This window comes from Equus asinus, chromosome 5 (genome assembly GCF_041296235.1).
Source record: "Equus asinus isolate D_3611 breed Donkey chromosome 5, EquAss-T2T_v2, whole genome shotgun sequence".
Taxonomy (NCBI): Eukaryota; Metazoa; Chordata; class Mammalia; order Perissodactyla; family Equidae; genus Equus; species Equus asinus.
In genome coordinates this window covers 27,740,516-27,752,725 of record NC_091794.1, presented here as the reverse complement: position 1 = coordinate 27,752,725, position 12,210 = coordinate 27,740,516, and positions in this window count along the sequence as shown.

The window sequence follows — 12,210 nt, the reverse complement described above, 5'->3', positions numbered from 1 at the left end:
CCAGAAGTGGGATCCAACCCACTCGAAAACCTGCAACTCCTTCTAACTAACTCTAGATGTTTCTCAAGGAATAGGTGGAACACTAAGTTTCAGTTCCAGAGATGGAAGGTCCTAATGATCAATGCAGGCTCTCTCCTCTTCTGGTCCCAGCTATCCCAGGAACCAGACGTGGAAGTGATTTTCCAAGGCCAGCTCTGCTCTGAGTCAAGAGGTGAGTGAGTGTTTGCTGTTGCACTTTGGGATAGTAAAAAAACCCAAATTATTTGTAGCCGAGTGCACAGTCCTAGGCTGGAGGAAAGCACTTCCAGGTTAGTTAGCTGGTTGGTTGGTTTGGAAACAGCTCCCATGAGAAGGGAGCAGAAAATTTACCTTGTAGCTGGAGGGAGTGTGGAAATGGAAAGAACCCTGAAGTGGGCCTCGGGACTCCTTTCCCCGGACCTCTCTGTGTGACCTGGAGCAAGACACTTCCCCGCCTGGGATGCTGTGTTTCTCCACAGAGAGGGGATTAAATTAGGATCACAAAATAATCTCTCAAACCTATTCTAGTGAGAATATTTTGTGATTTTGCCTCTTGAGGAAGTATTTAAAAGTCAGGCAGCCCAAAGAAGAATTTGAAAATAACTTCCAAGTCTGGTTCCTAGGATAGCTGGGACCAGAAGAGGAGAGAGCCTGCATTGATCATCAGGACCAACATGGAGTGGAAAAGAACTGCCCCAGGGCCAAGGACCTGAGCAGCAGCCTGGGCAGACAGTATTAGCAAACACAATACTGCTGATTTTTTTTTCCACTGGAAAAGTCCTTTTTTGTCTGAGGCAATGTTTTCCACAGCTCCAGGGGGGCTGTGGTCATTTCCTAACAAGATTTTTCCTATTTTGGTGCAGCTGTGGTCTGGCATTTGAGACGGTGTTTTTAAGCTGAACATCTCTTAGGTCCTCCAGGGCTGAGGGCTGGTGAGTAAATGCAGGCCCAGTGCATTCTGGGTTGTGTCCTCTGGCCCTCAAACCTCGGGTACTGCTTTTTCTCCAATACCTTGGAGTCAAAAGGTTAAAAAAATTAAATTAAATTAAAAAGTTGTGGTAGATAGATAGAATGCATGGTCACATGGCTTCATTCAACAGACATTGGCCGAGAGCCTTCCACTGCTGTGGATGCAGGGTAAGTTAGACACTGGTCCATTGCAGCCTTGAGATTTGCTTTCCTTCCCAACCACGGTCCAAGGCAACAAGCTCAGTAACACCCACAGAAGGCCCTGCTTAGGGAGCACAGAGGAGAGCTGGCTTGTCCTGTCTGGAGCAGGTCAGGGGTTGCAGAAGGAGATAGACTGGCCGATAGAGATCCAGCTGTATATAATAGATACTGAGATTTTGCTTATTTGGTAAAGGAGTTGAATTCTGCCTCCAGTGTGGGTAGGTGTTTGTATTTAATCCATGACCATCAGACAAGGGCCATGAGAAACAGGACCTCCCCCGGAGTCAGTCTCATAAAGTTCTGCCTGGGTCCGCAATTATGCAGCCCCTTTCTCCATCTTATCTTTTTGGTGCTCAGTTTACACTACCAATTAGAGGTACTTGGCTTGTTCGCAAGTCCGAAAGCCTCCGCCAAGGTCTTTCTCATCCCACCGAAGATGTAGACCCTGGGAAAGGAGAGCAGGCTGAGCCATAGGCAGGACGGAGTGGCATTCAGCACCCACAATGGGTCTGGGGATTCCCTTTCCACCAAGAGGCTGGGTGAGAGCTTGATGGGAGTGAAAGCTAATCTTCTGGGTCTCTTTGAATAGAAAGTCAATTTGAAAATGTCAAGCACGGCCTTAGTTAGTCCTTTCTCCAGGTTGTTATTTACTTGTGAAAGGAGCACTATTCGAGCCTTAAATGTCAGCTCCTTGCCTCTGCAAATGTGGGATCAGGTAACCCCTTGAGTATTTCAGCCTGTACTCTTACACCGAGGCCTGGGCACCCCGACATTATTGGGGCAGCCAGACATCCTGGCCTGGACTCAGTCCCAGGGAAATGGCCCTAGATACTGAAGGTTTTTGGGGTTCGGTCCCCTGTAAGTTTAGTACATCTCCTCCCTGAGGGCACCTCCAACTCTTTACCCTTATGCATTTAAAAAATGATAACTCTTTAAAAACACATTATATCTGAGCTTTAATTCCCAAGCTTGGGTCTCTACCTGGCAGTTCCCGAATCTAGCAAAACTGCTCTCAACTGCCTTCTCTTCTATGAGCTAATCTCTCTCTGCCTCTCTCTCGGCTCTCATCTGTTAATGGGCTTCCCCACCCCCCTGAGGCACCACATTTTTAATGATGTCCTGTAAAGAGGATGAATCTCCCTTAGCTGTCCTCTAACTTTTGGAATGTACAGTCCCCTCCATAGTGTTGGGGGGAAGAAAACCAAATTAAGTTCTAAGGCATCTGGACTACTAGTGGATCTGTCTTTTCCCAGGGAAGGGAAAACAAAGGTTCTAACCATTTGCAGCTCCTAAAATTCCCGCTGAGAGGTGATCCGTCCCAGCCCCCTAACGAGCTCAAAGTTTCCTATTCAGTGGTGGTCCTTTGTTCCATTCTTCTCTGCTACCTGAATTGTCTTCCCCATTCCGCTTTCAGACACACTGAAGCAGGAGTTCATCTCAGGGGCAAGAGATGGTGATTTGAGCTTGTAGTCATCACAAATCACTAGAGTGATGTCTTGAAATTCAAGGCAATATAAATTTGCCTTTTGGCTTATTATGAGCTGGTATTACCAGAAACATTTCCAGTGCAGATTATTTGAAATGCGGGAGTTCTTTTTTATTGTCTCCTCTCCATTCAGATCATAGAGAGATTAGTATTGAATATGAATAGACTTTAACTATATTCATAAAACATGAGGTTCCAGCCCAATATTTCCAAGTTATTGCTCTAGATGACATACACATACGGTGAGAGTCAGTTTTAGGAGAAGCGCCTTAAGCTCCAAACCTTACATAATTGCGCTGTAATCTTGTCTTTGCTCCTATCCAGACACAGGGCTGAACACTGACAAAACAAGCCAGCCAATTCAAACTAAAATCTCATTTGACTGTTTTCCCTCCACTAAATTAGCACGTTTCTCAGGCATCATTCAGAACAATGGTTCTCAATCCTGGCTGCAATTAGAATCATCTGGGGAGCTTTAAAAAAAAAATCAATGCCCAGGCCCTGCTCCAAATCAATTAAAATAGATTTTCTGGGGGTGGGCCTCAGGCATGGGAATTTTTCTAAAGCTTCCCTGTTATCCCAATGTGCAGCCATGGATGCAAATCACTGTTTTAAACACAATCAAAATTAATGATTACAGATTTTGAGGCATAACAACAGTTAATTTAATATTTGTATAAAACTTAACGTAGTCACACTTTAAATTAAATAAGCCAACAGGAAACTATATCTATAGAGTGAAAAGTAGAGATGCTCGTTCCAATGCAACCTCAGTTAGCCAGATCTTTGGAGGTCATAAAACGATAACTTAGACAAACAAATTTGGCCAAATAAGCTTAGCAACTGGTTTCCTGTTTGGCATGTTTCTAGTAGAACCAGGGCCGCGTGAATGTGGGAGGAGTCGTGATTCACTCTTCATCTCTCCATTGACGGGGCCTGGATGAAAGCCAGTGGTCTAACTGCAGTACTGAGTGGGGAGGATAACTGAGATTAGACCCAGGACACAACCTCCCCCCATGGGCATTGAGACCACAGAAGACTGTGGCATTTTCTTCTTGAGAATTCCGTGACGACCTGAAGCATCCACGTCATGGGCGTTTTCCTATCCCACCACATCCCCCAGCAAACACACACCCTGGGCCAATCCTGAAGGCGACTCTGTTTACTGGGCACGACCACATTCCAGAAAAGACATGCTGGCTGCTGCAGGTCTGCAGCTTCCCTGCTGAGGCAGAGCCTGCTTTCCTGAATTTGTTTGCCAAATTCCTGTGTCCCCAAATGGTCCTTCTCACAGAGAGGCCTGATCTACAAGCCTTACAACGTCTTCTTCTTCGCTTTAAAAGAACGGAAGAAATGTCTGCTTCTAATTACCACATTTACAGCTCCTTTTTCTCTCCCACAGAAAACAGACCCAGCTCCTTTTTGAAAACTTGCAAATATTTCACATTTGTTTGGAGAGCAGATTTCTTTCCAGGTTTTTGGAAAGCTGAAGTCACTGACACATGGCTGCTGGGTGATACTGTTGCTGAGTGCAAACATCACTTGTTCCTAACACAGCCAAACGTGCCTTTCAGGCCGGGCTGGGGGAAGGGAGGGGCAAGCCTGATCAGGAACAGTTCTGGGGGCTGCTGGGACCAGCACTTTTCTGTCTGTAGAGACTTCAAAGAGCAGAATTGAACAAGGCCTATGGTGGTCTGTCTTGAGCCCTGCCTCTACCCGACCCGACCCTGCCCTAGGCGCTGGCTGATTCTGGTTCAGACCACTAACCAGCGTGGGGCTGCAGAGACATTTTGTGCTCCTTTGGGAATAAAAATGGAACAGCGTAGATTCTGGGATATCAGGGCTCTGGTCTGATTCTCTGTCCATTCTGGGTCTCGTCCCAGTTACCAGTGGGCTCCCATTAATCTGTTGGATCCTCTTCTATAAAGGGGCACAGAGCAAGATCTAGTCTGGGGTAACTGGCTGCTGAGGCGCTCTGGGATCCCGCTGGTTATTGCGATCACCTTGGTCCACAGGTCAAGTCTTCATCTGTACATATGCATGTTGATCAAATGTCACAGGGATTTCAAGACTGTTTAATACAGACACTAGAATGTTAGCACTAACATTCTACATTACAGAGAGGACTGTAAGGGTCGGCCAAGGGAAGTGACTTTCTCAAGGTCACACGCTAGTTAATGTGAGAAGTAGGATGAGAACCTACCTCAGAAATCCTAACTCCCAAATCAGTGCTCTCTCTACCACCCTTTGCTGTCAAATTTTAATGAGAACCAGAACACGTCTGTAAGTTGATCAACACATTCCTTTTGCAGAAGAGAAGGCTACTTGGGGAAATAACATTGTCAGTAGAATGCTATTTGGAACGCATGGAGGGCTAGTCTAGGGTGTGCTGGAGAGAAACCGATGACGCTGAGTCAGGGGTACAAGAAGCCAAGCTGAGAAAGCCACCCAGAGAGACACTCACTCCCCACATTGGGTGCAGACCAAAGGAGCTGGGAAACTTTCTGTAGCTTTATGGACAGTCAATAAAGAACCAGGAAAGAAGCCAGTCTCCAAAAGGAACCTAAACCCCTGAGTTCGAAGTGGAATTATTCTGAGAAAGAAGAGAGAAGCCAAGCGAGAGACAGTTGATCCCTTCTTAACTGCTCTTTGTTCTTGGACAGAAGCTGAAGCAAGTAGGAGGAATTTCCAGCCCAGAACCCCCAGTGAGAAAAGTCTGGTCAGTTGATTCATTTAACCAACAGTCAGTCCAAGAAAGGAGACCTGCAGGGACTTAGAGGGACACTGCCATTTTGTGGGGGGAAAACCCTGGCTGCTGGAATGAAGCTGCAATTGTGTTTGGTCCCAGGTCAGTCCAGTGCCACAGTCGGGAGAGAAAAGATTCCCTTGATGCCAGGCATGGGGGGCAGAGTTCCCAGGGGCTGCTGGCAGGAAATAATTCCGCCCCTCCCCACCCCCGACTCTGGAAAAATACAAGTCAGGAAATTTGAACTTGGCTCTCGAATAAGCTCATTTTGTGTATCAGCGTAACCGGAGCACCCAGCAACCCCCAGGGCTTGGTGTCTGGTGACTTGCCCCTTCAGTGGCTCTGGAGACTGCCAAAAAGGGCTGGTCACTCAGAACCCAAGCCTGGTTATCCTCTGGTTCCAATCAAAGGAAAAAATGGAGGGTGACTGGAATGAGTCTCTTGGGCTGGAGGTCAATCCTAGGCCCTCTGCTGCACACGGGAGACAGTCATGTTCGATGGGATTCCCGAAAGGCATCTTGGTAACAAAGAAAAGGAGCTAAGGAGAAAGAGATTTCTAAGAAAATGGTGAGGTTTATGTCAAATCAAGAGTAGGCTGAGGTCACTAAAGTGGAGCCGCAAGGAGCTGCTCAGGGACCAAACAGCGAGTTCACGCAGGCCCACACTCTGGGCAGACATTTGCCCCCACAGGGGGCGTGGGTCAACTGTCTGGGGACTTCCTCCACTGAAGTTCCTTTCCTCCTCCTCCCAGGGCAGGCCTCAGCCAGGGGGTTGCATTCCAGAGGCTGTGAATGGAAAACCCAGTCTCTACTTGTGTCCTCAGTTTTGGCTGCTGTGCTGCGGAAGCTCTCCCCCCACCTCTGTTCATTCCCAGATCCTGAAGGACAGAGCTGCAGAGCAGGTGTTTATTAGGAAAGGGCGCAGTTACCCACCCAAGGACTCTGGCGAAGGACGGGAGCATTTCTAGGCCTCCACAAAGAGGCGACTAAGGAGTGAAAGGAAAGTTCTGCCTGTCCTCAGCGCAACCACCACCCCACATTGCCTGGGACGCAGCAGGAGGCACCAGGTCTTTCCAAACAAATCCTGGGTTGGAAAGCACTTGCTGGCAGCCTCAGAGCTATAAATTTCCACCCTAAGGAACTCCCAGGGCCCTTTGGTGACAGCACCTCGTTAGTTAGCACGGATGTGTTGCACATCCACTCTGAGCCAAGCTCTGGGCTAGCACAGGGAGACCACGGGCAGGAAGACAGACACGGCCCCCCACTCATGGAATTTACATTCTAGTCTGGAAAACAGACAGCAAGCCAAAACTACGGGAGAAATGAGTGTGGCAGAGGAGATGTGAGGGAGCGCCCAATATAGGCTGGAGGGCCAGGGAAGGCCTCCCCAAGGGAGCGGCATAAATCTGAGATCTGGGGACGAAAGGGAGTTAAACAAAGTGGGGGGTGGTGTCAGAAACTGCCGCTGTCCCTCAACATCTAGCTCCCCTTCTTCCATAATCACAGAGTGTTCAGTTGAGTACATGGCTTCCCAGGAAACAACTACGTCTCCTAGCTCTCTTATGGCCGGAGGGGGCTATCTGATCACATTCTGGCCAACGGGAAATGAGAGCAAGTGGTGTATAAACTTCTGGATTATGGGGAAGGGGCTTGCCCTCCCTTTGTCCCTTTGCCCCTTCTGCTAGCTGCAATGTGGCAGAAGCGGTGAGCCTTCTTGGAGCATGCAAAGGAAGGTGACACTCTCGGCAGTAAGACAGAAGGTTCCTGGGCCTCTGATGATTTCTCAGACCAGAGATGCCATGCCAGCTTGGAGTTTTATATGACAGAGAAATAAATGTCTACCTTATTTAAGGCATTGTTGTTTTGGTCTCTTTCACAGCAACCAAAGCAATATCCTAACACACAGGCTGAGGGAACAGCATGGAGCTCCTACGTATCTTAACTTCGTCTGCTCTTCCCAAGAACCGGATAAGTAGGGGATTGTTATCAGCATCTTGGTGTTACAGAAACTGAGACTGAGAGATAATTGTCTGGTCCGAGGTCACACAGTGGTGGAGCCAGGGATTCAAAACTCAGATCTTCATCCTTCCAAGTCCAGGAACCGTGCGCCATGCCAGGCTGCCCCCCTGCCTCTAAAATGGGTTTTGGTGCTTCCTCCATTCATGGCATGAGTTTTCACTAAGCCATCCACACTCCGTCTTCATCCCCCTCCCCTATGCTCATCCAGCCATTGACTCGTGGTCTTGATAGCACACGCGGTGACCAGCCCCAGCAGTAGTTTTAAGTGCCTGCATGATGTGGTGATTTCAGGTCAGGGACACAAAACTATTGTCACTTTTCTCAGGGAAGCCCTTACATTTTATTCTAAGAGGGAGTATTTGGAATAATTCCCCCTCTGCAGCTCAACCTGCCTTCCCTTGTACAAAGAACCCAGGAGTTCTTGAAGACACCAGCACTCGGTGAGCCCAAGGGGCCCTCTGCTCCTTTGTTAGGGCAAGCTGCTTCTCTCCTTATCATGGCAGTCTAGACGTCTTAGCAGGAGCAGCCCAGCTCCCCCGGGCTTTCCTCAGGACACTGTGTAAGAATGATTTTGTTATTTTATCTTTTGTCAGCCCTCTGACTGATTGCATGGGAAACGGTGAGCTAAGCCGTGTTCACACAAATCCTCAGCCGCTGTTCTCCTGCTGAGGCACTCCTCAGGTTATGCATCACCTCTGGGGCACAGCATCTGAATAATTCAGATTTTAAAATATTGATCTGTAGTCCTCACAGCCAGGAGACATGCATTTGGCTTGATCGGGCCACCGCGTGCCTCAGATGCCTGTCACTTGCAATGATTTAATGGGGCCTTCAGTCTGCAAAGACTGAAGCAGCCAGGGAGACAAGGATGCAGGCTGGAGGGGACACCCCTGGGAAGCCTACAGCTTAATATTGGACCTGGAGGTAGGGTGGGCATACAAGTCATGCCCCAGGCCTTGTCTCAAATAAGCAAAAACCATGTGGCTCAAGGAGGCCTCATCTGGATGGCTTCCTCTTTCCTTTCATGAAGCTCCCTCGTGTCCCTTTGTTGCTACCCACAAAAGGACTCTTGAAAATCAGGTTCCTCTCTCAGTTCTGCTGTTTTTCTCTAATTGCTTTCTCATGAATTGCCATATTTGCTTTGGGACAGGAGGCTGCTCTTAATTGATAATAACTCTGCAACACCCAAAGGATTCTTTAAAATGTTTCGGAAATCTTCACAAAAGACTACTGAGACTCTAAGATGGCCCTTTCCTCCTCCCACTCCACACCCTCTCCCTGGGGGATTGGCACACCCCCACAGTGTCAGCCTCTGCCTCTGTGCCCTGGAGGCTCCTGGGTGTGTATCGGGGCCAGTTCCCTTCCTTGAGCTCCTAACCCACGTGTCCGTGTTCCTCATGGATCGGCCTGGATGTCGAGCCTCAAACTCCCTGTGCCCCCGATGGAACTCATGATCTTCCCCTCCAAGCCTGCTCCTCATCCCGTTCTGTCCCTTAGATGATGCTGCCTCCACCCAGCAAGTCACACAGGTCTGAAGCCTGAGAGTCGGTGTGGTCATCTGGTCACCGAGTTCATTAAAGCTCCCCTTTAATGTCGTTCATGTCCGTTCTTCTCTCCATCCACTTTCCAAGTAGGTTCCAAATAGTCTCCCAGCTGATCTCTCTCACAGCCTTCTTGTTCCTCCAGTCCATTTCTACACAGCTCTGAGAGTAATCTCCTGCAATGCAAAGCTGCTCATCCTGGGACTGTAGAATTCTTTCCATGGCTCCCTCATGCCCTCAAGGCAAAAATGCAAATTCCTAGCAGGGCCAGAAGAGTCCCTTCTTGGTCTGGCCCTGCCTGCATCTCTGTCTCTCCCTCCCACTCCCCAGACACTTTACTCCCAAACTGCTGTGTTCTCACACCTCTGGGCTTCTGCTCATCTGTCTCTGCCTGAAATGGCCTTCCTCCATCTCCCTACTGGGAAAGTTTCCTCAGGACTCAGTTCAGGCGTCTCGTCTTTCAGGAGGACTTCCTGCCCCCTAGCCCCTCATAGCAGCCTCTGCACACTGTCACAGTACTCATCACCAGCTACATGGGAGTTCTCTGAAGGCAGGAACTGTGTCTTGTTTGCCTTGTCCTAGAGTCTGGCAGGGTATCTAACACAGAGAGGGTGCCATTGAATGTTTGTTGCAAGGGTGAGGCTATGGGGAACCCTAGGATGACACAGTCACTTTCTCCCAAGATTTCTGTTACTTCTACTTTGCCAGTTTTTTGTATTGGTAAAACTGAGGCAACACTAGCTTAGGCCAATGAAAGCAGTTCTCTTATTTTTTTCTCTGGGAATATTAATATATTAATTCACTTAGCCATCCCTTAATCAATCACTTCATTTAGCTTCTATGAACTACCTCCCTATGCCAGCCCCTGTGCTAAGCATTAGGGATATGCAGCTAAGCGAGACACAGTGTCTCTCCTGAAACAGCCAACAGTCCAGTGGGGAAGACAGACCCGCAGACATATCATGACAAAATGACGTGATCGGCGTTACAGTGGGTAACAGAAGTAGGAGCAATGACTCCTGGTTAGGGTCCGCTCCTGTGAGGTTCTCCTGCCTACATTCCCTCCCTGCTCCTGGGTTATAATTGTGTAGTTCTGCTCCCCTCTCCCACTGCACTCAGACTTCCTTGAGGGCAGAGACTGTTATTCATTTTTGTATTCTTTCCTTCAGCAAATATTTATTAAGTGCCTACGGTATGCAAGGCCCTTTTTGGTGCTGTGGAGACAACACGTAATAACACGGACTAAACTCTCTGCCCTCATGGAGTTTACAATGTGCTTAACATAGCGCCTGGTAGGTACCTAGTAGTCTCTGGAAGAACATTTGTTAAATGAATGGAGGGTAGACTGTGGGATGTGAGAATTGTCGTCAGACTTCTGGAGGGCAACCGTGGGAAGAGAAACACACTTGTTCAAGGATATTTCAAAGGACAGGGCTAGGACCAATGTGGGTACATTGCGTGGGAGCTGGTTTGGGAAAATTAGGAAGAATCTTCTGTTGGTAAAAGCTGTTGCATGATATGATATAGTTATAGTAAATAACTGATAACCCAGAAGCTTGTAGAAGGGATTACTATAGTGAGTTCAAGGAGGTTAAACCTGATGACCTTCAGGTCCTTTCCAAATCTGGAATTTCATCATTTGAAAACACTGAAATTTGTCCAAAATGTTCAACATATCTGGCAAATTGACCCTTGATTTGTGGCTATTTTCTCCAGAAAAGGAAACAGGCAAACACTGTCACCCATGACAGTTTCCCAGCAACTTTGCCCTGAACGCTTGGGTATATGGCACTTCTCTGTCTCACTTGGCACCTGAATCACAGCTCCTGGCCAACTCTGACCCTCAAGAGGAAATAAGGAGCAAGAGGCTGAGCTGGTGTTCACAAAAGGAGAGAAATTCACAATCCTCCTGGACTGACTTATAAGTTCATTTGATGAAATACGTTTAGCTGTTATAAAGAATAAAGTAAATTATGTTAAGTTAAAGATATGTTAAGTTAAAAGAGAGCAAATCAGGCAATTCTGCATATGTTATAGTCACTTCCACATATTTTTTAGAAAGAATACATGTAAGCATATATGCATCGTTTTTCTGTTTGGCCTCATACGAAACTGTTAATAGTCGTTATTTACTTTGGGGGCATAGTTAGCTAGGGTGGATATTGAGAAGGAGAAAAGGTGACTCAATTTTCATTTTGTGTGTTTCCATATTGCTTCTATTTTTAACACTCCATCTCTAATGCCAACAGATTTTACCTGGATCATAGGATTAGGCTAATTTTTTACTTCTTCTTTATAGTTTTTTACTTAAGAAATTAAAATCTAATAATATGTTTAATTCCCTTAAGGCTACAGAAAAGGAAGCAGGGACCAACCTGGCCACCACTGAGACACATTTTGCTAGCTCCAATTCTAAACACAAGAAATGAGCATCAGGGAAAGCCTCTTGCTTGAGACAACTCTGTAAAAAGATGTCTGAGCCAAGGACAGAGGCCAGGGTCTCCTGGGGTGAAGTGTGACTCCTCAACTATACCAATAAGGGAGAAGGAAAAGGGTGGTGGGGAAGCGAGTTAACACTTGCAGAAGGCCTACTGTGCACAGGCATTTTATACGTTCACCAGCCAACTTCTGTCCTTAGAAAGCCTTTAAACAGCAAGATCCATGTTACCCTGAGCTTTCCAGAATTAAAAGTCTTAAAGCAGGCACAGAAATTTACTTCCTGGACCCAGAAGGAAACGTGATAAAAATGGTACACACATGAACTCCCTTACCATGTATCCTGGGATTCTCATTTTTCCTAGGGATCCTATTTCTTTCAGAGACTGGTTTGTGGGACACAATGCTGGTGTCTAGAAAAGACCTTTTATATAGTGAAAACTGAGGAAGGTGTGGTCTGGGCAAGGAAGGGTTAACCTTGGTGTCAGGGCCTGGAGCCAGCCAGGAGGTTCAGCACAGTATTTGTGGCCACCCTGTCATGCTGGTTCCACCCTATGAGCCTGAGAGGCAGGGCTCAGCCCTCCTCTGCACCCCTGCATCTTAATCTCTGTGTTCCTCACTTGGGACTGGTAACCTGACCTTCCTTCTCATTTGCTTGTGGTATAGAGTTAGGGACTTTACAGACAGCAGTCAAGGTTTGGAATAGCCACCATGGGGAATGGGACCCAAGACCAACTGATAAGCCTCATTCTTCCTCGTGCGCTCTCAGGACCTCCAGTTTTTCTGGGACTGATG